The following is a 26,393-nucleotide window of genomic DNA, read 5'->3' on the forward strand; positions in this document are numbered from 1 at the left end:
TCTTTCTTTTATATTAAAGCCTCTAGCTTATTTCTACAAGCATAATATTGTATCTTTCGTGTAATTTCTAATAGGATCTAAGCTTATTTCAAACGTACAAAGTCTAAAACTCTTATACAAGTATGCAGCACATGTTGTCACGAGTCGACTGCAGAATCCACACAGCAGAAACATTCCGAATATATCATACGGATATACCACAGACGTTGCGATATCTTTAGGTTATTCCTATAATATAACTTGGACATTTTTGCCGTATGGGAAGCCGATAATAAAATTATAATTTTTTTATTTTTTATTTTTTTTCATTTTTTGTATGAAATTGTCTGCGCACTATTTTTATCTATACTCTGAGGATTTTTTAATTTGGATGAATGCAATTAAAATTCTTAAAATCTGTTTTACTGATTGAATACAATAATCTTTGTAGAACGATATCGCATGTTATAAGTATTACTTTTACAGATTTGAAAATTTTTTTCCAGAATTAAAATATATGCATTAATGTATACGTGTCTGCCGAGAACGACAAAAATTTTTGAAATTGTAATCTTTTTTATCATTCGTTAATCTAAAATGGCGCCTAAACTATCAAATCGTAACATTTATTTGATACAAAAGCTTTGCATTCTATACTTAGAAAATTGGAGGCTATAAATTAGCCACCAACTAGTAGATTGCTTGAAGAAACAATGTTCTTGAAATTAGACTTACAAGATGTCTAATTAAAACGATATCGTTATATGAAAATTTATATTCATGTGCGCGTGCGACATTGATGTACTAGTATATAAAGATGTGTCACATTTTGTCGGTAAAACAGCGATTCTTTTGGGACTCTTTACTTTAGGATCCCTTTAAAAGATTGGTGCATTTGAAAACTAATCACATTTCATCGGTAAAACAGAACAAACTCCAGCATTAAAATCTCCTCAATTAAAAGATCAATAGCAGTTTAATAATTTCATCAAATAAACGGTATATCAATAATAAATAGTAAGAATAGAGGAAAGTATATTTACATATAGAACACATTAGATATAACTTTACATTTAATTTTTATGCATATTAACTAAAATAAAACATTAATAGCAATTTAGCAATTTCAGAAATGTAAACAGTGTATGATAGTGAAGATTATTTAAAACAATATGAGTGAAAAAAAGAGACGAGCGAAAGGAAGAATGGAAGGTTCGAAATGATAAAAATATCGATATTTCCGAACCACCGAATACGTGAGTGATATTGTATTCTCGGTAACTGTACTCAGAGTAACCAGAGCCGCTTTCCTGATTCCTCCTCCTTCCCCTCGAAAAATCAGGAAAATGTCCTTCACGGTCCACTTACCCTCCCTCCTCTTTTTTTTCACTTTCTTTTTTTTTTCTCCTCCATCTCCAAAGCAAGCCACGACCACCCGCGTTGCAACGACGTACAGAGCGAACTTTCCGTGAGTTTCTCTCATAGGGTGGCTTTACTGCCGTCGTCTGACTTTCCTTTCGCCTCTTTTTCCCTCTCTCCCTCCCGCACGTGCACGCTCTCGCGCCCGGTTACCGGTCTTTTTCCTTCTTTTCCGTTTTCACAATCCACGTCCAACTTTTTGGACGTGGCGCAGGCGAAGCGACAACATTGGATCGCGCAACGACTGGCCCGACTCCTCTCACATCGCACCCGGCATCGACGCGACGCGACGCGACGCGACGCGACGCGACGCCGAAGCGAGAAGTTTGCATTTTTACGAGACGCTCCGTATTCTCCGGTGTTCCGTTGAAACCGAGCGACCGACCAACCGACCGACCAACCGACCAACCAACCAACCGACCAGCCAACCAACCTTCCTTCCTTTTCCATTCTCCCTTCGCTTATACATGTTACATAGCGTAGCAAGCGTTTTGTTCGGAGCATCGCCGTGGAATTCCTGCGCGACAATTTATTCGGAAAGTATTTTTCGCCTTTCCACTCACTCGCGCCGTCGCGTCGTAGGTACATACACATGTGGATATACACATGAGCTCGTGTGCACGTATGTATGTATATGCGGGGGCGCATATGCACTAAGAAACTGCAAGACTTTGGACGTACAGAAATTTCACGGATATTTCGCGGATATACGTTGACTATCCTGCACGCTATGAACCTGATCGTTACGTGTCGAGATAAAATTGTCTGAGCCCTCGTCTCCTCGCCCGAGAGAGCCGTAAGCACAACTTTATGTTCAGCATTAACTAATACGAATAACGCGACAGATTTCTATGACAGAGATATGTTATTATACATACCAAAATCTACGACCATGCATATCTATTCATTCGAAAAACTAATAAATCTATAATAAATCTAATAAATCTAATAATGCCGTAAAGAATTTTTTTTTTACTATACTATATGTATAGAGTGCATTTGTTTCTTTTGCTTCAGGTGAAAAATGTTCCCATACAGCACAGAAATATTGCAGCAACATTGCAAAAATATTTCATTGCAAGATTTGCAGCAACGTAAAAATGTCCGTTTTAAAAATATTTATACGTAATATTGCGGCAATATTACAATATAATATATATGCAATATTAGGTTTTGCGCACAGTGGAAGAATATTTGCAGTATTATTGCAGAAACATTGTAATAATGCAGCAACATTGCTGTAATATTACGTTACTGCAATATTTATTATAAGATTTTGTACTACATAAATTTCAATATAAAAAATCAGAAGTAGGAGTTAAATGTAACATACAATGAATACAAATAAAATATGACTTCATAATTAATTATGTCTTTATATTTTATTTTAGGCGTGTTCGGATATGACACTGCCAGTACTGAAAATCTACAGTATACGTGAACTATAAATTTTCAATACTGGCTGTACATATTGGAACACGCCTATAAAATATAAAGACTGATTATGAAGTCATATTTTATTTGTATTCATTGTATGTTACATTTAACTCCTACTTCTAATTTTTTATATTATACGTCTTATATCTTATTATTGTGTCCATTGTACATTATATTTAATTCTTACTTTTAATTGTTTTTAGTCTATAAATTATAGGCACACAATTCTTATAAATTATAGACATTGATGTTTACACCTTATGCCCGTTTCCACTAATATAGATTAACTTTAATCTCGGTTCAATTTACTCTTCGTCTTTTTCTAATCTTTAGAACTAGAAAAAGACGAAGATAAATTTTCCTGCATTTTTAAAATTAAATTTATTGAAATGTATAACCGAGCAATTGTACTGCTATTAAAATAAGAGCGCAAAATAATAACTGATCTCGGCAGTTGCGTTACTAACTGAATTGACATGAAAGCGATGTTTGTCGACCGTGAATGACGTAACAGTTGCAACATCTAAGTATGTATAATTCTATGTATGTGTCAAACGCAAAATGTACCCATAGTCATCCAGGCATGAACGTAATTGAACGAATTGCGCGCGTACACGCCTGCGAAAATTTAGAAGGAACGTAGGAAGGAGGTAACCGCGCAATTAAAACGCGTATTTAACTTGAATGAAGCATTTCAGCGTGCAACGTCGCGACATCGTTGAATAATGCGCCTTAGAAAGCGTCCGCGAAACAAGAAACGGTACCGAGGTATCGTTAGAGAAATAGTTCCATCCGCGCGCGCGAAATTAGAATCGTTCATCTTAATATTTCGCTTTATTCGCTCGACATAATTCCCATTCGAGTCTCATGATTGGCAATCGCGATAAAATAGGAACAAGAAAGATCGCCCTGATATTGGCATGTTTCCACGCCAAACTTTTCCTCGCCATGCAGTTATTCGCGCCCCGCCGTCGTGTCCCGCGTTCACCTAATTGATTAAACCCACTCCTTTCACCTCCCCCCTCTCTCTCCCCCTCCTTCTTCCCCGCCCCCTTTCTCTCCCCCTTTCTGTTACACCGGACAGCAGAGAATCCGAAATATCTGATATTACACAAATTAAAATTCCTCTCTTTGAAACTTTTTACATTCCGTCTCCGGCGACGGCAAGGTTTCATTCGATTGTCAGACATAAGGACCTTTCCTCCAACGATGCTCTCTCACACACACACACATATTTCTAAAATGACTATTTCCAGAATTCAAGTAAAAGTAAGAAAGCTAAAAAAGAAATTGTTATAAAAATATAGCAAGCCGTTTGTCTCGTGAAAGTTTCGAGTGCATTACTACTGCGTTTCGCGTATATGAGTGTGTAATGGGATGTTTCGTAAGTTTCACCTAGTAATTCTAAAGTCGTATTTTCCCAAAAGTTCTGGGAACATAATCCAGCTCCGTTCGAGATGAGAAAATTTTATTTCAGGCATGAATAATGAGTGTTATCGTATCAAGGATAAATTTAATATATCAGTAATATGGAAAATTCAAAAGGTTTGCTCTTGTCATAAATACATTCAATTTCAATTATTAACGGTAATTATTTTGGAAAATTTTCTCTTATATTTCTTTCTTTCTCTCTTAGAAAGAAAAAATTCACTTAAACAATTATAATCGCATTTTAATGACTCTTACATGATTATACTATTCTTAATTTATTGCCAAAAGTAAAAATAATTACGTTCATAATATTTTCAGTCACTTAAAATAACTTGTTATCAGGTTCTTCTTCAAGGCATTGACAAATTTTTCTTTGTTTTATTTTTAGTATATTTATAAATCAACTATTGAACTTTCAAGATATTGGGTTATTATTTTTACAACTAATTCGACTTCGAACGAAATAATTTTGCTTGATCTTTCCTCTACCTGGCATGTTTCACAACTTTATTGATGAAAAAGTTATATAAGAAAAGACTTTTTGTGATATCAAATTCGGAACTCCATTATTTTCGAAATAGATTCCTCCGATACAATATTTCACATTTAATTTAGGACACTTCTCAAGACTCGACAGCGAGAGAGCGTATCTTAAAAATTCGCAAGTCAGGTCTTTCATCAATAAAAATACACAACCGATACGATAATAGCTGTCAAACCGCATTTCGACTTTCCCAAATCCGGACATCGCTGGTGCCGTTGTTATCCCTCGGGAACACGAAAATGGCCGGCGAATCGTATAACTTTAAATTGGTCGTCCGAGTGATATCGGGTGGCTCACGTGGCGCGGCATCGACTGAAAGAAGGGCTTCCATCGAAACGAAACGATCCCGTCGTTTTTCTATCAGAGTTATTGCCTCTCCACGATTTTCGGAAAGTTCGTCGATATCGCGCTCGCACGCGTTCTTGCTCGCTCGCACAAGTTATAATATCTCAGATTGGTAGTTCGATGAATTTCCAGCGTCGTCCAGCTGGTGATAGGACCTTGATAGAGCTTCTTTTCGAAACCTTTACCCGAGAGATGCCTTCAGAAATTAAATAGCAAAATTTCCAAGGCATCTTCTGATTACAAGAGACGATAGAATATTTCATTATTTATAACAAAGAGCTACAATGTTTAATCACCATCGTTTTTTTTTAATTTATGAATTTTTCTCTTTGCGGACTATGAAATATATAGAACATAAATTTTATACACTTAATAAACACGTTACGATAATTTCTACTTTATTATGTATTAACGTGTGGAGATTATATATTTATTTTATTATAATAGATTCTATTATAAAGCAAACTCTCTTTTTCTCTCTACAAAATTAAATACTTACAGATTTTATGCAGTAAAAGGAGGAGAGATTATCCTGCTTATATACATTTATAATCGAGATGCATTATTCTCACAAAGTGTTAAAGAATAATTATTCTCAAAGCGCTTTACTTTTGATCTGAGAAATAAACGAAATTTCATCTCAGACGATGATGATAAAAACACGAGAGTCGGTCTAGATTGCTCTCTTTTAGTCTTGTTGCAAATGGTGGTCTTGACGTAGCATAATTCATTACTATAATTTTCCTTAAAACCGCATTAATTAGTACTCGGCTATTAGGTGGCGGTAATGCGTTACTGTAAAATCTACATAATTTATCATTTTTGTATTATCTGAGAAATTATAATCACTTTCAAGCTAAGCAAAAAAAATGTGAAGACAATATATGATAATGTATGTGTGTGTGTGTGTGTGCGCGTGCGCGCGTGTATGTACATTATTCTTTATGATATATACGTCATACAAAGAAAAAAACGAAAGAATTAAATCATAATATGCTCATATACAGAGAAATAATCGCCAAATATTTCATGGGCAGGTAGAGAGGACTAAAAGCTGCAAGAGACAAAAATCATTTATTTTCTTCTCATAAAGTTCTAAGAATTTTTTTAGAATTTTTTATCAACTTTTTAGTACTACATTTTCTCATTTTTACCAACATGAGAAAATACGTATTAAAAAATTCTGAGAAAATTCTAAAAAAAATTCTCAGAACTTTATGAGAAGAAAATAAATGATTTTTGTCTCTTCCAGTTTTTCTGTAAAGTTGATAGTATTTGAGTAAAAAATTATTCAAGACCAATATTTGGCAATTTTTAGTAATTAATATCTTGTTAACTATTGCAAAATGGTAGAGGACTTTTCGACTCAGTCCTCTCTACCTGTCCATGAAATATTTGGCAATTATTTCCAGACACCCTGTATAAGTAAAAATATTGTAATTTTACTTCACAAACATTTTAGTCTTGATTTGATTGAATGTTTGTGTTGATGCAAGTATTACTTCGTACTCAATTCTTGCTTAATAAAAATCTTACATCGATACAAATTCAATTAAATCAAGACTAAAATCTTCGAAACAAGCTTAATATGTATATTTGAGCATATTATGGTTAATTTAAGAATAATCTTTTTTTCTGTATATCAATAAATTGCATATTCCTATTGCATGCTTGTGCACATAACGAACAAAAGTATTTCCCAATTTGATTTAGTCTGTGATAGATATAAATTCAAATTTAAATTATGCTAAATATTCACGCAATTCGAAAAAGCGAAATTATGTAATACTTTTAATCACGAAATATCTCTTGCGACATATCTCTCAATAATTTGCACATTTGTGCTATTCAAAATCATTCAGATATACAAGGTAATCCATTTTAATCAATACAATCAATTTTCTCTGAAATTAATAATACGAAAAATGTTTTTGATGAAAATGGAACAACTTCAAAGGGAACGTATTTTGATCATGTTAATTGTTTTTCTTCTAGGCGAAAGCATCAAAAAGATATCATCATAAAAAGAAAGTCATCTCCATTTTTTAAAGTGGAAGTATATTTTTTTATTTACGTAATGTAATATTTTTCTAATTATTCTGCATATAAAAGTATTAAAGTGAAATATCAAAAAACCAAGTTTACAAGATATTTTATTTTTTATCCTGTACATTTTGATATTAGTAATTAAATATCTCGTAAACCGCTATTAATTTTTTTATAATCGTCCCTTAGTACTTTTATGAACCAAATATTGAAATAAATCAATTTGGTGTAAAAAAAAATACATAGCTGCTTATTTAAAAAATTCCTGTTCTATTTATTTATATATTTTTTCTTAAATAACTATGTGTATTCTTTATATTAATTAATTCAATTTATTATTCTGTTTTGCGATTTATTATTCTGCGAGATATTTAACACTTTATGTCAATATGTGCCATAATACTAAGGCGAGTTTTTTAATTCATCGATTGATTAATCGCATTATGCGCAAGTGCAGCTTTTACAAAACAAAATTACATTTACATACAATGCGATTGAACAATAGATAAATTAAAAAACTCGCCCTTAAACAAAATCATATAATTTTATTTTAAAAAGTGAAGGCACCAAAAAACTTTCATATTTTTTTGGCGCCTCCACTTCGAAGAAAAAGAATGTGACCAAAATACCTCCCCCTCGAAGCCGTTCCACTTTCATCTGAAACATTCTTTCGTATATCATTATTAATTTCGGAAAAAATTGTTTGTATTAACTAAAATTGACTATCCTACATATCGCATTTTATATAATATTACGTGACATTAAACTACATTATTTAAAAAAAAAAGTATACGTGTTATTAAAGATTAACAATAATCCTAGAAATAAATATGATTAAATTAATGTTTATAAATATATCATTTAACTAATATTATCTAAGGAGGAAATGTGATTAATATTTAAATCGATTAATTTAACTTATCGCTACTAAATTTTTACTACGTATTGTTCCTTCTAAACGTCCCAGATACTAAAAATACGCTTGGCGGAGATAAAACGCGCTCGCACGATACGTGTCATTTATTTATTTTCGAACACGAGATTTCCATCCATTCGTACGTCGTTCAGTGATCCGGCCGCAATTGATTTCGTCGATGCAAGCACGAAATCCTGTCGGAACTTTTCCACGGTGCGACGGTTTTTTTCGATCTCCCGAACCTTCTTCTGCCGTTCCCTTTCACGAGACATCAATTATGACCGACAAACTTTGCAACTTTGCGTTCGTCCCTATGGGATAAGTAGTGGGACGGAAAGTTTTGGTAGAAAATCACCGGTGCCGGCTGGCTGACTGGACTGTCCTGGCGCGTAACGAAAAATTAATAACCAGAAACTTTTCCCCTTATCGCACCATTTAATTCTGTCGATATGACCGCACATCGCAAAAGAAAGGGAAAGAGAGAACAATGTGCGCGTGTTTAATGTTGATTTTTGTCTCATAAAAGACACGGCAAAATTTTTAGTATTTGTGATGAATGCAGAAAAACCTTATAAATATAATCGTAATTAATATTTTATTGACAATTATATGTTGAAATTAGATGGATAAGAATAAATCAAATAAAAGAAAGAATCCTATTTTTAGTCAAATCGGTTCTGGTGCTTAATAATATTCAATTAGGAGTAGAAAAGTTACTATTCCGTTATTTTTTCCGTTACTTTTTATAATAACAATTTGATAATGACGTTATAAATTTTTAATAATAACTAACTTGTTTGATATAAAAGCTTCGCAATCTATACTTACGAAATTGTACTCCACAAACTAGTCTTCTATTCTCTAATAATATTTATATACACATATATAGATTTACAAATACATTGTATAGTTGTATAAACTATGCATCAATTTTTCGGACTTGAAACACATCATAAACTGAGGCTGGAAATAACATCGCAAATTACATTGATCGTCAATTTAAAAATGATGTCAATAAGCATCTTAAAACACTGCAAAGTACAAAAGTTTTGTTGTCTCTGAAGACTTTATAAGACAAAGAGCATCATCTTAAATTAAAGGATTTAAATTTGGAATTTTTCCAACTTTCCGGGACGGCAATTCTTATAACGAATTTTATTGGATGTGTTCAGTGCGCATCAATGCATTTATATTTTAAAGCCATTATACACAAATTGGCGTAAAAATGTGTGTTTAAGGGGATTCTAAAGTCGTCTGTTTTATCGACTCAATAGTTTACACACATATGATTTACGTCTCATTGATACATCACTACATGTTACTACATCAATATCGCACGTATACGAATAAATTTTATAATAGTTTTGTAGTGATCAAGTATTTAAGTTTAATTCTAAGAACTCGATGTTGTTTGTTCATGCAAATTGCTATACATAAAACTAACTGTGGACTACAATTTTATAAGTATAGATTGCAAAACTTTTATATCAAGCAAATATTATTACGTTGTGACAGCTCTAAACTCTTCATATTAGAGAAAGAAATATTAAAGAAATATTAAAGAACTCAATTTCAAAAATTTTTTCGTTTTAAACACAGAAGCAAAAGAACATCAATTCAAAAATCAACATTTCATAATTTTTGAGTGATAAAACAAGATATAATCCGATCACACGAAGGTTTTGCACATTTTTTTCTTGGCGCATAAAATACTAACTATTGCGCACTATCCGATTAACACGACTTCACTTTTCTCGATACACCGTAATAATCCATATACAAACGCATAAATATATAGTATGATCTTGTTATTATAGATATATTATTATAGATATATTCGTAATAATTTGTACGATTTTTTTTCGCGAGGCGTTGTATACAGGTCATACTAAACATTCTAAAACATTTTAAGAGATAATTCTTCATCTAATTTCAAGACTAAAATTTCATATAACCATTTGTCCGAAATGATTCAGTTTCAAAGATACAGGATGATCGAAATTTTCATTTTTTTTTCCAAAATTTCAAAAATTACTCGAGTTATTTTGATAAAATTTTGTATGTTCAATGTTTCATCACAGTAGCTCAAGACGTACAGATACACCTGTATCTTGGAGACTAGTAGTTTCGCGGATATTTATTTAGGTCATGTGTTAAAGTTTTCGTCTTGAATTTACATGAAGAATCATCTCTTATAATTAGTTCACCCTAAATAAACAAATTTGTAAGAAATCTATAATAACTTTCATAAAATATTTCTGAGATGAATATGCAACATTGGCAGCTTTAAGAAATACTGCATTAAGTGCTCGTTTTCTCTTTTCATCGAAAAGGAGACACCTAATCGCTCTTAGCACTTTCTTGTATAATTTTGTATTATAATTGCGCGGTCAATCGAGTCTCAGTCTAGTTTATAAATCGATTAGTAATTAAACAGTTAAATTAGCTGAACGATTAATTGTGCAAATCATTTTAATAATTTAACAATATTCTCATTGTTTTAAAGCGACCATGGCCAAACGTCTCGCTATACTTTGACTAATTTTAATGTTAAATACATTATTACACGATAATGATTTCTATATTCGGGTGCAATAGATAAATCGGCACATCTAATTGGCAGATGACAATGATAACTATGAATTAGGCGTAAATATCTTAGGAAGACGTCAATTACAACTTATACGACCTATTTTAACATCGCAATTACTTTTTCGTTCATTACACAATTTCCTCTTTTTAATTATGTGTATTGAAGATTTATTAGATAGTCTTCCTTATTTTACTATTAGGTGTTGGAATTAATTCGTAGCGTTTTTAATGAAAGAATGTTATTTATTTCACATGAGCATTAAAAAATACATTAATGAAAGTACTTCCCATCACTTGTAAAACGCTACGAATTAATTCCAACACCTAATAAAATTTGTTATTTCGTTATTGGTTTCTCTCGTCTTTGCACATACCACTTTCAGATATTTTCCTTAGTTTCAAATGAAATTCCGATAACAATAATGAATAATAAACATTTTTTTCTTTTGCAATAAATTTATTACTATGAGATTTAGACAATACATTATTAATAGGATTTTATAAAACTTCTACTTAAGGAAAAATCATCTGTCAGAAAAATCGATGTATAGTATTTATACTTATTATCACGATATACGTGACTTAAAACTTTTGAAATGTTGTGAAATGCAATAAACTCTAACTTATTCTAAATGTTACGGATATAATTTAAATTTGGCCATCATTGTTCCATATCGTACAATAATTTTCCGTTCAAGATAAAAGTGTAACGATAACGGTATAACAGGCTCAACAAAAGGCTCTGGTGCGACAAATTTCCCAGAAAAATTTTCGCGTTGTAGGGGTGCGCGTCGCGTCGCGTCGCGTCGCGTCACGTCGCGTTGGATCAACGAGCCTGGATGTCCGAAAAAAACTGAGAGCCGTCTCCAGTACTGTGGAGACACCCTCGTTTTACATACCGTTTTAATAACAGAGAGTCGCTTGCGGCAGTGTTTGAGTGGCTAATTAGGTGCTTGCAGCCCTCCGGCAGGCATACAATGCTGCTCGAGGTAATTTCGCTACCCCTTTCGTGCTTCCACCCTCTCTTTCGTCTTTTCGTTCTCGCTCCTTGACAGCCGCTTAACGTGTCTCCCTTCCTTTTCCTTCCATCCCACGTACATCGCACTCCCTCAAATATATTGCACAGTCGTATAACCGTCAGTCTTCTTCATCACTCAATGTTTCGATGATTGCACTCTTACGCGAGAATGAATTTCTACTGTCTCTTACTTGACACAACGCTTCATAAAGAGTGTAGAAAATTGGGAAAATTTTGTGATACAAAACCAATCGTCATGAAACTTGACACAGATATAATATGAGATAAAATATGAAGAAATCTATTCAAAATTGAATGGCTAAATAAGTGGATCCTGGTAAAAAAATTAGAAAATGGATCTGATGGTTCGTGTGATGGCAGTGTCCGTTTATCGCTCATAATTTCATTTTGATGATTGAATAATGTTGTTCGTTTAAAATTTTTTTGTTTAAATCTTTTGTTTATATATTGAGTACGGCGTGTGTCAGCCGAAATATTGCTCTCTATCTCATTTCAGCAAATACCCGACTTAGAATACGTTCGAATACGAATTTGACGCTTATGGAATCACTTCATCTTTGTTGTAAAATGTTAAATTGTTCATCAAATGTCAAACAAGGACAAATAATGCTTGCGAACAACGTTATTTAATCGCCAAAATGAAATTGTACGAGTGATAAACGGACACTGCCGTCACACGACCCACCAGATCCATTTTTTGGTATTTGACCAGGCTCCACTCATTTAGCCATTCGATTTTGGTTAGATTTCTTCGTATTTTATCTCATATTACATCTGTGTCAAGTTTCATGACGATTGATTTTTCGTATCATAAAATTTTCCCAATTTTCTATACTCCTTTAGAGAGCGAAGTTACCTCTTCGTTGTAATATCTTCGGTAGGTATTATCGATCGACGGCGAGATCGTTAGCAGTCGAAAGTAAAGAAAAACTTTTAATCTTATCAGAAATGAGAATTAAAAGACCTGTAAAAGAGCCGTCTCGACAATTATTTGCCAGTAACAGTTTGAAATGGCTAAAAAACTACCGCGAGCAAATTTACGGCTTAACTTACACGATCTCGAACGGAAAGTATAAATTTATTTCAGAACATAATACAGTAATATTTATATTTACAAAAAATTCTGCATTTTTAATATTGCTTATAATTCACTATATTGTAATAATGAATTCTGTCATGTTTATAATAATAATAGTACTAATAATAATATTGTAGTAATAATAATTATAATAATGTATTAAAATAATAATGATAGTAGTAATATATCAAAATACATGATAAATGTCCGCTTTTGTTGTACAACTCATTAGCTTCATCCACTTGTCTTCTCAAGCGTAGACTAGAATCAGAAATGGAATAAAAAACGTGAAAAAAACTTTTTTTTATACGATTCCTATTCCTCGGCGCCTTTGTGTCTCGGCAAAGTGGCAAGTCTATCGATCTGACAATCGAACGTCACCGTAAACGTAAGAAGTAACGAAAATATTTCCAAAGTCACCAGAGAGACTTCCTCGATCACGAGTCGTGCCCCCGGCAATGTACTTTGCAGGTTATTCTACTTACTGGTCGCCCGCGGGGATCCTAATGGCTTCCTTAGGGCCGTGCGAAAAACAGCGAGAAGCTTTTAAATTACAAGCCAACACTTCCGATCTCCCTCTCCCTCCCGCCCCATTCTTTTATCCTTCCATCCACAGCTCGCACTTTGCTCTCCGTACGTTTTTGCGAGCAATTTTAATTTTAACGCGAGCCACTGCCCGACACACAGCTCCGCAACGCGGTGCCGCCGCTGCACTTTAATCTTCCAGAAGAACGCCCATTGTGTGCATCGTCCTCCCTCCGTCCGCTCCCACCCGGTCGTGCCTCCTTGCTCTCTTTCCTCGACAGTCTTCCGAGCGCACCTTCACAATAAAAAGAAAGCAAAGGGAAAAAAAAGAAGAAACGGAAAGAATTCCGCGAGCGTACACTACCTCGTGCCACTCGCGCGAATTAAGCACTCTCACCTCGCCATCACCCTTTGTTCCCGATCGTCGTGATGTTACGATACGCTAACGTTCTTCCTTTCTCTCTTTTCTTCATGAGACCTGCGGCCTTGTACGTAAACGATATTACAGACTCACGGCTTGAGAGATGAGTCGTGATTTTAATCTCGTCTCGGCAGCTAAAATAGGTATATCGTCGAATAGTTAAACTAACTATTTTTCTAGATCAGCTCTTTTAGCATAAATAAAAATATTGCATTTTTATAGCAAAAATAAAAATATTATTATATATTTTTTCATATGTAAAAAACTACGTTGCTGAAATAAGGGATTAAATTTGAGCCAAAACCTTCAACTTTCTATATAAATTATTTATTATTTTATTAAATATAACTACGCACTATCATCCGCTAGACTCTTAATAGCCTTATTCTAATTTTGTATTTATTTATAATACCATCAGGTTAAAATTTTTATTTTCAACAATTGCAGTATATGGAAAATGTTTCCGTCAGCCCAGACATTTTCTCTTAGGATCGAAGATCGTTTTAATTAGTCTATCGATTTGCATCGGAATAGATCACAAGCTGCCCGATAGCAAAATTAAATTCGGACATTACACGGCGGAGCGTGTAGCTGATTTATCGATCAGTGCCCGGTTGATTAAGACGGTCCGCCGTGTCGCAAATCCATTCGACAGCCGTTCTCCGTAGACGACGAGAAACTTACTTACTCACACCCACCACCCATCCCGGGGCGAAACTCCATTCTTGCCTATCTACAGCGGAAAGTCAGCGAAAGTTTGCACCATGTGCTATCGAAGGGATCCCAGGATTCGGATAGTAGTACGTAGTCGAACAAACAAGAAAGTCGAAAGAAGAAAAGCGAGAACACCAGGATGGGGGCACCAAATGGTGGGTGCACCATCTTGCGGGGTTTCATTGCGCGTTTCGGTGCCCGCGCACTCGCGTATTTCGTACTCTCGTCCTGGAGAAATGGATCTACAAAAATTAATTCGCATATTATTTATAATCTTATCGCCGATTACCGTAACATTCTTCTCGCGGAATATTCTGCTCGAATGAAACAACGTTTGACTAAGGAAAACAAAAGCATGACAGAATACTGTTATTCCAATGTATATTGCTCCCTTGCTTAAAAAAATGACATAACTCGGAAAATTATCCCTTCACCAACGATGTTTTAGACTTAAAGGCACAATCGATTTTTTTTTTATTATAAATTTCAATTCTAGTATAGATAAATTTAAATCTTTAAACAATAAATAAAACGCAATTTAGCTTCTACGATAGTAAAAATTCATTATTAAAACTTTCACAAGTGTGCAATACATTTCTTCAGATTTTTATTTTACAGTTCGGAATACAATATATAAAAATTTGCATTAAAATTGGAAGATTCAGGTTGCGAGCGAAGAATAAAAATTTCACATTGCCGACAGAAAATTAAGTTTCTCGGAAAAGGGAAAAATTTGTTTTTTTAACTTGAAAGAAAATTATTGACTAATCAAATAATATGGGCAAAAAGAATATAATCTGAACCTTTTTGTGTAATCCAAGTCTTTTTACTATTCCATAAGGTTTTCAAAAAAATAGAAAAATGTATGGTTATAACATCTCTATTACTTTTACTAGCTTTTTAATATCTCTATTACATTATCAAATAAATATTACAAGATGGGATGGGAAACCAGGCTTCGCTCTCCTTTATTTCTGAGAAATCAGAGTAAAATTTCTCCAAAAAAGTGTGCCTAAAAAGATCTGGATTGCAGACGAGAGGTTAACATGTATATATCAAATGTCATTTTCGCTTTATAACCCTTAAATTGTTACTCTTAAAAAAATTACCCTTTTTTACTTATTTATTATTATTTTGATGATTATTTTACGAAGTTAAGTTCCTTTTTTTTATTACTGGTAGGATAATATTTAACTTAACTCTTTGGTAATAACTCGAGGATCACTGGATATTTTGTGTTATGTCTTCTTTGAAGTAGATGAAGCAATATGATCTATTAATTAAATTATGCGTCGTTTTTATAAATATAATTATAGAGAAATAATTTTCCACTGCACCATCAGTTTACGCGTTGTACTTGACGCGAAAATGAAGATGATGAAAGCCAGCATAGTGCATTATGCTTCCATCGACGGAGCTGAATTGGGCGGAGCTCTAAACCTAAACCACACATAAGCCGCATATAACGATATCCGTATCTGGCTCTTTTCAGCGTAGCAAAATTGCTCGAGTTACCATGGTGTTTCATCCGGCGGTTAAATGACAGATTCATAAATCACGTGCTTGCGATTGGCCAGTGATAGCCGAAGAGATGTAGGGGATCATAGCAAGAAGGGACGAGAAGAAGCGCGGAGATTTCGCGTCAAAAGGGCTCGATCCTTGGCTCGAATTGGTCTAAGCTTTAGGACCGACAAAGAAAGCAGGGAAGGCGAAATGCAGGGGAGAGGGGCGAAGAGACGGAGTCAGGACCCACAGAAATTTAGTTCCTAAAACGAGGGTCTAATCGTTGGCGCGATATCTCCCAGGACTTTACGATGCGCGCGGCCTTACGTATACACTTACATTTGTGTACATGTGCGCGTATATGCGTCCCGTGTATATGCATTGCGGATAAGTGTATGTAGGTAGGTGCCCCGAGGCCCCTTACGTGCCAGCCCACACGGTAAAACATCGCCAGCAAGATTACACCGGAGTTTCACCAGTTCCCGATGTTTTATCACGATGGCCCTCGGTTCTCCTCTCGCCATCCGCCTCCCTCTACCCTTTCCAACTAGCGCGGCTGGCGACGTTTGTCCCACAGAAAGTTGGATGAAACTCTACGAATGGCGCTACAGCGCAGTGCCTCCGTGAATCTCGCCTCGAGAGAAATAGCTAGAATCTTCTAATCGTAATCTCCCAAAAATATACCGCAAAAATCGGCACATCGGGATCCTTCTATTTCCTTTTTTTTAATGAGAGAATTTCTCTTTCATCCAGAGAGAGTACATCGTAGATTAGCTTCTTGATTTATTTCCATGGATGATACGGTATCTGCATGAAGGAATATTAAATGATCGCGATTATGTAATGGCAATATTTAGGAAAGAAAAATTGGTATCGCGTGTGTTTTAATCACTTTAAAAATAGTTCTTATAATTTATGTTATATTTTTCAATGATTTTTATTTTCATGAAATTACGTTAAGGTAGTACTTGCATAAAGTGATTTTATTACGAATGTACTAAAATTTCTAATACAAGTAAGTTGAAATGCTCTCTATGTTTGTATACAATTAGGAACATATAGACTGTCAGTTTTTGAGATACTTGCAATTAAAATATACAATTTTAACATATGATATATATATGCAATTCAAATTAACGTCAGAGTTTTAATTATAGCATTCATACTGTACTTGGGATTGTTACAAAAAACGAGCATGCGATGGAGGAACATGAAATGGATATTGTAAAAAAAGATCATAATTTTTGATCGTTTAATTAGAAAAATAGAACCGTGAAAAGAACGCATTTTCGATTTTGTTTGACATATGGAGAGATCGGACTGAAGGGAGTGATAGGGAATAGAGAGAATAGCAACGAGCATCTGGCAGTTAACAGGCGTCTATCTAGGACCCTATTCTTGAACACATATGAATAATTTTCGCATATAAAAATAATAGTTTCTCGACTGTGATTAGTCGATTGTATATGGAATATTTTCGTATGCAATTTTTGTTCAAGAATAGGGCCCTCAGATGAGGGGGCCTTGAATAGGCACAATCGAAAGTTTTCTCTGATAAACTTTTGGACGATATTGTCGCGCAAGTACTACTTTAACTTAATAAATAATAACACATTTTTATATATAACGTTTTACATAGCAAAATTAATTCAAATATCAAAATCTTAGTGTTTTATATTAAAATGACAGCACAATCGAAATGTTATCAATTACTAATTGAAGAATCGAAAGGATTACAACGATTCCAAAATATTCACTTAAGAGTCTCACAAACCTGTCGCTCAATGGTATAAATATCGACGAATATCATTATCCCTTGCGAAACCACTGGAAAATCATTAATAGTATAATGAGATAGGATCCCACATTGAGTGAAAGCTTGAAATGAGATCAAACCATAATCCAATATCGGTTAGATAAAACCCACCAGCTGCAATCGATCAAATTACTGGACCATCACGTCACGCTACTGATCCTCGCACATTCTGTATAAAAGGGTTCAAAACGTCGTTCAAAGCATCTCCCTTTCAATAGATCACTTTGGATAATAACAAAGATACCTTTACACTACGCGCATATCCAATTCTTGTGCTCAAATTCATTTAATCTAAATCTACACTTAGATAAGATTATTGACTATGTCGACTATGTCGATTTAAACTAAATTATAAGAAATAAGTACAATGTTTCACTTTACGCAGGTACGAATTTAGAAGACGTTTATGGGATGATGGGTTGGATTAAATGGAAACCTGAAATTATGAATCTACCATACGTCATTCTATTTAAGCTAAATTAAATTAATGTTAAAATTAAATTAAAAAAAATTTTTTAATAATTAACTCCGGTCTGTAACACAGTTACTGACGCTGGGTCTGTAAGATACATTTATATTAATTATTATAATTTATGTTAATTAAAAAGCACTAATTTTAAGAAACTAAAATAACAAAAATGATTACTAGTTATACATTTCAATAAGAATAATCCAAATTTACAGATGTAATACAAAAAATTGAATTATTTGACTTTTTTTATAAAAAAATATTTGTAACTAAACGAATCCAATAGATTCACCGTCAGCTCTGGAACTCCATCAGTTAAAAAATTACTTTTTAATGAAACCTTAGGTTCGTTCAACTGTTATACTATCAACCGGTTCTGCTGCGCAACTTCAAATTGTCACGAGATTATCGCAACGACAATAACATAATACAATGAAGAATTAATCCGTTTGCTCAGTGTACGCAATCAGCCGTCTGATTGTTTCATTCAAAGACTTTGGTAAATCTTTTCGAGACGAATAATCCTCCTATTCCGGGGGAACAATTTTCCGCATCAAACGCGCATTTGTTGACAACAACGTTACTAAACAAATGCGAGATTCGTGAAAGTTTGATACCGCATGGGAACTTTTCTGTTTCCCAGCTATGACGGAAATTCGCCTCGAATGCTAATTTACGCGACTTTATGCACGCGCATGTTTTGAATCGATCGGTGCGTTATACAAAACGTTCGCACGTATATGCGATTCCCGTACAGAAGGATATTCCTCGTGAAAAACTAAAAAAAACATATAAAATTCAACTCTATTTTATTGCGATATTCTTTTGTGAATACGTAAAAGCAAAATTTCAAAATTCAACGTATTTTATATAATAATTTTACACGAAAGCTAAAATACATTGAATTTTCTCTCTTTATCATATTACAGCTCTATTTCGCTCCGCGACTCAAAACTTGATACGTCACAATAAATCCGCGTAATATGTCTCCAATTTTTCAATGCCATACGTGATTGTACCGCGGACTTACTTTCGATTTGCGGCTAGAGCGAATATGGAAAGCGAGGAGGAGAAGGAGGAAGTTTCTCTCTGCATTTCGTAGATGGAAACCGTTTGAAAGCGCGTTCGGGCGCGTGCAATACGTCGCTTTAATCCGATTATTCCCGGCGATTAATCCTCTTGTCTATCGCACGTATATCCTTCCTTTTAGTCGGCTTTCAAACGTAGTCAGTCTGTCTAATTGCCCCGTTCGGTTTGTACTGTTCTAATTGTTTGTTCCGTCACTAGAGGTAGTATGCAGATGTCGACGACGGGCGTCGCGACGTCTTCGGTAATCTGCACCCTCTATATATTCCTCCCCCTTTTTCTCCATATATATATATATATATATATATATATATATATATATATTCCCTCTCTATCTATCTACACAACCAGCAAAATTCAAAATGCACACATTGAAAGTGATTGACATTAGAAGTGATTTTATGTCGACGTAATTATCAATAGAATTAATCATACATTCTTTGCACAATCATTTTTGAATTAATTCTATCGAATCTGAGAATTCTCTAATTATTCTATCAAATCTGTTCGTTCTGTCTACGAATAATTATTCATTTTCAATACCGCAGTTCTATTATCACGTTTTGTAAATGCGTGCACGTATGCAAAGCAATTTCTCGTGTTCACTTTCTTTTTATATAAGCATTCTAATTTTAAAAACTACAGGATTTTATAAAAACAATTGCAAATTGTGCATCAAATGAAAAGTAATGCTCAGTATGCAAATTTTCTGTTATATTCTATACAAAAAGCAGAGATATTTATTCTTCCGTCGGCAATTGCAATCTTTAAAGATATTACCGATATTTTGATATTACCGGTATGGTCGATATTACTGATTATAAATTTTCTGTAAAAAAATGAGTAAAATGCAATCCAACTTATATAATGATAAAAACTTGTTGATAAAACTTTGAGAAGGTTATACTAGATTTTTTCAAATTTTCATGTAATCTGAGACAATAAAAAATTTACTTTGCTTCTCGAAGAGAAATTATTATTGATGAAAAAAATTCAAATTTATGTCGACGATTACATTTAATAATATTGAAGTAAAATACTAAGAAAGACTGCTAATCTTAAACATCTTTGTTATCGCTGATAATAAATGGCTTAAAGTAAGCTGAAACATTTGATTTTATTATAAAGATTATTGTAATATAGTTTACGTATGTTGCTTATTATTGCGTACTAATTACTGCACGACTCCAATTACTTGTTTTAAGATTTATTGTTGACTTAAAGATAGAACATGCAGAATACTTACTATGATTTTAGATGAATTTACATTGATGTACAAATAGGATTTTGAAAAGTTTCTTACGTTAATCAAACGTTAAAATATCAGAACAAAGGTCACAATAAAACAGTTTGTCAATTTATTCCGCGTGCAGTTGCTCGTTTCCACGATGTATCCGAAAATTGACATCGATAATAATCGACGTCGTCCGTTTTGATTGCATGCCGGATACATAACGATACGTATGCGTAATTATTTAGAACGGAATTAATAATAACGTGATTTTAAATGTGTCTCGCTAATGCGTGCCACGTTTCCGATCGGTTTAATATCAGTTGGGACAATGTCGGACGCCCACTTAACTATTCATCCATCCAGCAATATTAATTCACGTGACCTGGAAATGTACACACCGACGGAAGTAGCCGGTTTGATGAAAAAAAAAATATATACTTTATTATTTTTTGAAAAGTCAAAATGTTCGACGTACCGTTGGCCCCACTATGCAAGGCTTGATTAAACATTCATCAAACCGCACCATAAAGCAGACATTCCGATCAATCGCTGAAAATTGCCGAATACTCGTCGACTATGACATAAATGTAAACATGGTTGTTGGACGAGTATCGAAATAATTACGCGATGCACAGATACTTTGTAATGTCAGGAAATCATTGAAGGATCATTGAATGGTGGAATATATATATCAAAAGATCGTATGTGTGCAAACTTGATTAGTGTTTAATAAAATAGTCGTAACTAAAACCAAACAAAATTGCAATTAATGTAAAATAAGATAAAGCATTGTTTTTTATTTTTAATTTGTTTTACGTTATTGAAAATTTGATTCAAAACTTACTATATTTAATAAAAAATTTAATATTAAAAATTCAGATGTTATCTCTATGTATCGCTCCTTTATACTTTAAATGTGATACAGCTCAAAAAATGAATTTCCCAGAAAAGGAAAAACTTATTTCTTAAATCTTATTTTATAAATCTATAATATCATATCAAAAAGAATTTCACTACATCATGATTTTTATTGGGAGAACGTCAAAATACTAAACCGAGAACGTTTTTTTAAGAAAAAAAAATATGTGGATAAACTTTCGAAAATGACCCACGCTCGATTGCTATGAATACGATGGCGGAAATACTTCAAATGACGTTAAATAAACGCATTTGACAACTCTCCTTTATCTAACTCATTTATGGTAATAACTTTTTTGAGCTCTGTGACACTTTTGAAGTAAAGGAACGATATTCGCGAAGAAAGAAAAATCAATTTAAATTTCATAAGAAAATCTATATCTATATTTTTAGTAATGCAACAGCATTCTGTATTCTTCTTCGAAACATACATTGTTATTGCGTTGTCACACATATTGCGGTGTTATATGGTGAATAGATGCTAGCCGAGATCATTATTTCTCAGCTCGACGCAGAGGCGTGAGACCTTCTTGGGTGCATAAAAGCCGCGGGTATCGACAGAGGCAATGCTTTGTGAACCACGAGCTCGAGTGAGCATTACGTCTAAGCAAGTGCGCGCAACATCCTTGAAAAGTAGTCCAAGTGAATAATGACTCGGAACAATGCGAACGTATGAGGGACAGCATTGCCTTGTGCTCGCGACTTTGCCGGTGCATTCTTTGACGCGAAGCAACGGCACTTTGTGCGACTTGTCACATTTCCTATTCAAAAGCGTATTTTTGTTGCACGAGCGAGAAAATAATGATCACGATCACAAAAGAAGCAACATTCATCGCGAGCGTAATCATGCGTTGAAACACGCGAGAGTACGTTGCGCGCGACAAAAAAGTGGACAAAAAGTAGACGCAAAACGTCATGTTTAGGTCCTGAAATAGAAAGCATTTCCGAATAACGCGTGTCAGAAAGTGTCAGCAGGCAAGAAAATCCCGCTATGTCGAAATAATTACGCCAAAAATTGTGTATATCAAGATTTTATTTCAATTCATTACGTACTTTGTTATTATCTGCAGCAGCTAATGTAATCGTTATTTTATTCCATTCGTAACAGCGCGACAGTATATTTTCGTGATTAGGTAATTATATGTTACATTATTTTATCAAACTTATTCCTATACGTAACATTTCTCTAAAAGTTCCTTTCCTTTGACTTTGTTTTTATCTCCAAATTTTTTGTTCAATCATAAATTATCGATAATTTCAATAATTTGTATTTTACAAAAACATTTTAACTTTCCAGAGTTGACAGCGATTCCATTCAATTATAAATCTGTTTGTTGAAAATATCAAAAAATTTAATTTTCTTTATATTACATTTGTAAATTTCAATTATTCTTATTAAAATATACTAGTAATCTTTTTCACATCATTTTAGTCGAAATTAAGTATCTTTTAATTAATACAAATTATAAATTAAAATAATTAATATGGATTACAAACCCAACGTCGATAACTGTTACAGATTTTGAAATTAGATCTGGAGGATTAAATAAGGATATTAATCAATTTTCTTTTCTTGTGATTGACAATTGTTCAGCAATTGGAATCGCGTGGCGGCAATTCCCCGCGAGACATCTCTACAGAATTGAGAAAACTGCGGAATCCATTGAATCACGAAGCAATCGAGTCCCACGAGTTCCCACGACCAGTGCCGGATTAAAAAAATTTTTTAAAAAGGCCTGAAACGCTAAAAATTTTTGGGTCTTTATGTCCTTGAAAAAAAAAATACAAAACATAAACATTTGTAAATTTATTTAATAAAAAAAAACCCAAAAAATTTTGCGTTAATAAAATTAACGCAAAATTTTTTTGCTTTTTTTTCGTTTTTCAGAATCAAAGGCGTGTTTCTAATTCATATTATCTAAAATAAATAAATGTAAATCTAAAATAAGAAATAATAAGAAGGAATAATGAATATCTACTGTTAATTTCGATTAAAGTGAAACCTTCTTTTACAGCATTTTCAAACCGAGCGGATTTTCACCTGGATTAGATTAATGATATTGATGACGTCACATATTTTATTATTGGTTGACATTACATGTTAACGTTAACATTGCTTGATATTATATTATCAACTAATAGTACCGACGTCATTAATTCAAAGTTTCCACATCAGGTCGGTTTATGTTTCCGACTCTGATACAACGCACACGCTCAACTTGATACGGGTCACAACTGTAGACATTGGTCTACATTCTGAATCCTTTTTTATCGATAAAGGCTTTTAAGCTTTTAAGCATATACAGTATCTGTGTATGTTTAAAAACGATTTAATGCCTTTAACGATTAAACAGGATTTAGAATATGGACCAATATATGTGTATAAAAATATATCAGTTATAACTGACATGTATAAGTGACGATGTACGCGGCGCATGTATGAGCCACTCGCGCTGACAATCAACGCGAGTCATAGAGTACCTTCAACCAGAGCCGGGTCCTCGCAACAATCGGGCACTGAGGTATGCGCCTCATGCGCCTCCGTCACTGCTGACAACTGAGTCGCCTTCTTCTCTTATCTCTCAGTCGCCCCGCTATATTTATTTTTCTCGCTCGTGAAAAACTTTGCCCCATTGGTCGCTTCCGACGGCTCGCAGACTCGTCTCGAACGAAATCATAAAAGTTTTAGCCTACTACAACTTCGAGATGCGAGAGATGCGATGTCTCTCATGTGTGCCTGGGAAGGTTTTCGATTTTCGCCCCGTGACGTTCTCGACCGTTTTGTTACTTCTTTTTTAGAGCATGCGTAAAGTGATGATATCATTCCTTTACTTCAAAAATTACCTTAAAAAATGTGATTTTCGAGTTGTTATTATGATTGGGTTAGGTATACAGTACTCTGTTAATCATTAAAAGTAAATTAACTTCACAATCCGTCCACCAATTAGCATTTGTGTTGTCTTTTAGACATTTTTAAAGACATCACAATGCCTTCAATAAGAATGATATATTTGAATTGTGTCATTTTTGTAAATAAAAAGGAGAATCTTTTACAGAGAACAAGTTAAAATTGGAACAATCGATGTTCGAAATTTGAAGAAAAAATTATTTTATTTTGATTTTATTAATTTAATAAATTATTTTATATTTTAATCATTTTAGCTAATCGAGATAAATATAAACTGTTGATAATATTTCATAGTTATGTTATTTTTTATGAATTATTCCTGATTTGTCATGACTTTATAGGATAGTCACTTAATTAAAAAAAAGTAGTATCCCTTTTTAAGGGATGTGAAATAACAAAAAATTACAACATTCGATTATGTTTCTAAGTAAATGATTCTCTGTGTATTTCTAATATTTCTAAAAATATTAATCTGATATTCTAATATATTCTAATATTTTTTGATGATATCATTGAATACTCTATAATAATAGTTACTCGTAATAATTATCTGTTAAATTAAAAAATAGTTTTTCGTCTTTTTTGAAAAACTTAATTTTTTTAGTCGTGTCTTTTGAAAAAAGGAAAAAACGATATAGTTTTATTTCTTTGCAAAATTCGAAATTAATTAAAGAGTTTGCTATAACAATGAACTAACTTACAACGTAGTCATCATATGTGATATAGAAATGTGCGGATAAGTGATAGAATTATCTATTTATCTCAAAAGTTGGACTAATCCACTGTTATGGTTTTTTAGGCAAATTATGATTAATTTTTTTCTATTATTCAGCAATGTAATCATCTGATTTATAGTTTATTCTTTTCATATATTCTTTACTCACGATCTGCAACCTGTAATAAACTTTTTGTATATATGTCCAAAGTATGAAAGTAAAATATGAAAAAATTTTTGTAGTAATGTGCAAATAAATATATTTTTCTAGCGATAATGGAACTTTAAACATATTTATGCGCTATTCAAATTGTTCAAATTGCAGTAAATTGTATAATTTTAACGAAATATTAATTTGTCAACAGTTGACAAATAATTAGCCACAATTTTCGTTAGGCAAAAATTCAGTTCTATAAGAAATAATGCAATTTATGTAAATCTATATTTAATGCGCTTTTCCTTAATTTATATGGATGAATTTGTCAATTTAAATTCTTTCAAAATTCTCTCTGAGATTACTTATATACTGGAACATTTACTTACCTTCCTAGAAAAATTATCAGTAATAATGATCAGCTCCAAAAATCGGAAAATTTTTCAAAGAGAGGATTTCTATCAAAATCAAATTATTCTCTTTTTGTCATCTCTATTTATTGTACAAGTCAAAACGTCATATCACAAGTTTATCCGTCGATGAAAATTTTGGATATGATCCCTCATATATTTGAGCGTAATTAATTAACGCAGAAGTGGCATACTTCAGCGTTCTGCCATTCGCAATCGCATTTTCTAGATTGAAGGTAATTAAGAGCTTATTATTATATTGTAACGCGCGTGTATTAAAACGCGTACAAGCGTCCGCATATATTGCAGCAATTTGTTACGCTTTGTAAATTAGTTGCCAGCAAATTTATTAGTTGTTGAATTTATTAACATAATTTTCCCCAGCACGCTAACGAACCTTCTCGCGTTTCGATCCACACGTGATTTTCTTGTAAACATAACCCTCTCGCCTCATGTTTTTCAAACACGTTGTTCACACTTACTGGATTCTTTAACCGATGTTTGCATATTCAAGTAGCGTGAAATAAAATGGAGATTAAACCTCAAGTAAACTCTTAAAGTCTGCAGAAGAAGAAAAGTGACTTAAGTGGTGATCTAAATTCATAACTAATATAAATTATTGAAATTAAGATTTAGAAATTTTTTCAAATTAAGTTTCGACTATAAAATCGAATATAAAATCTTATTTTAAAAA

At 33.3% G+C, this 26,393-nt stretch overlaps 1 protein-coding gene across 3 annotated transcripts in view; it reads left to right on the forward strand.

The window, feature by feature from the left end:
- The window catches only part of Tmtc2 (Transmembrane O-mannosyltransferase targeting cadherins 2), a 290,264-nt gene that overhangs the window by 258,115 nt on the left and 5,756 nt on the right, over window positions 1-26,393 (forward strand). The window lies entirely within an intron of this gene.

This window comes from Acromyrmex echinatior, chromosome 9, assembly GCF_024713525.1.
Source record: "Acromyrmex echinatior isolate Ae372 chromosome 9, ASM2471352v2, whole genome shotgun sequence".
NCBI classification, from domain to species: Eukaryota; Metazoa; Arthropoda; class Insecta; order Hymenoptera; family Formicidae; genus Acromyrmex; species Acromyrmex echinatior.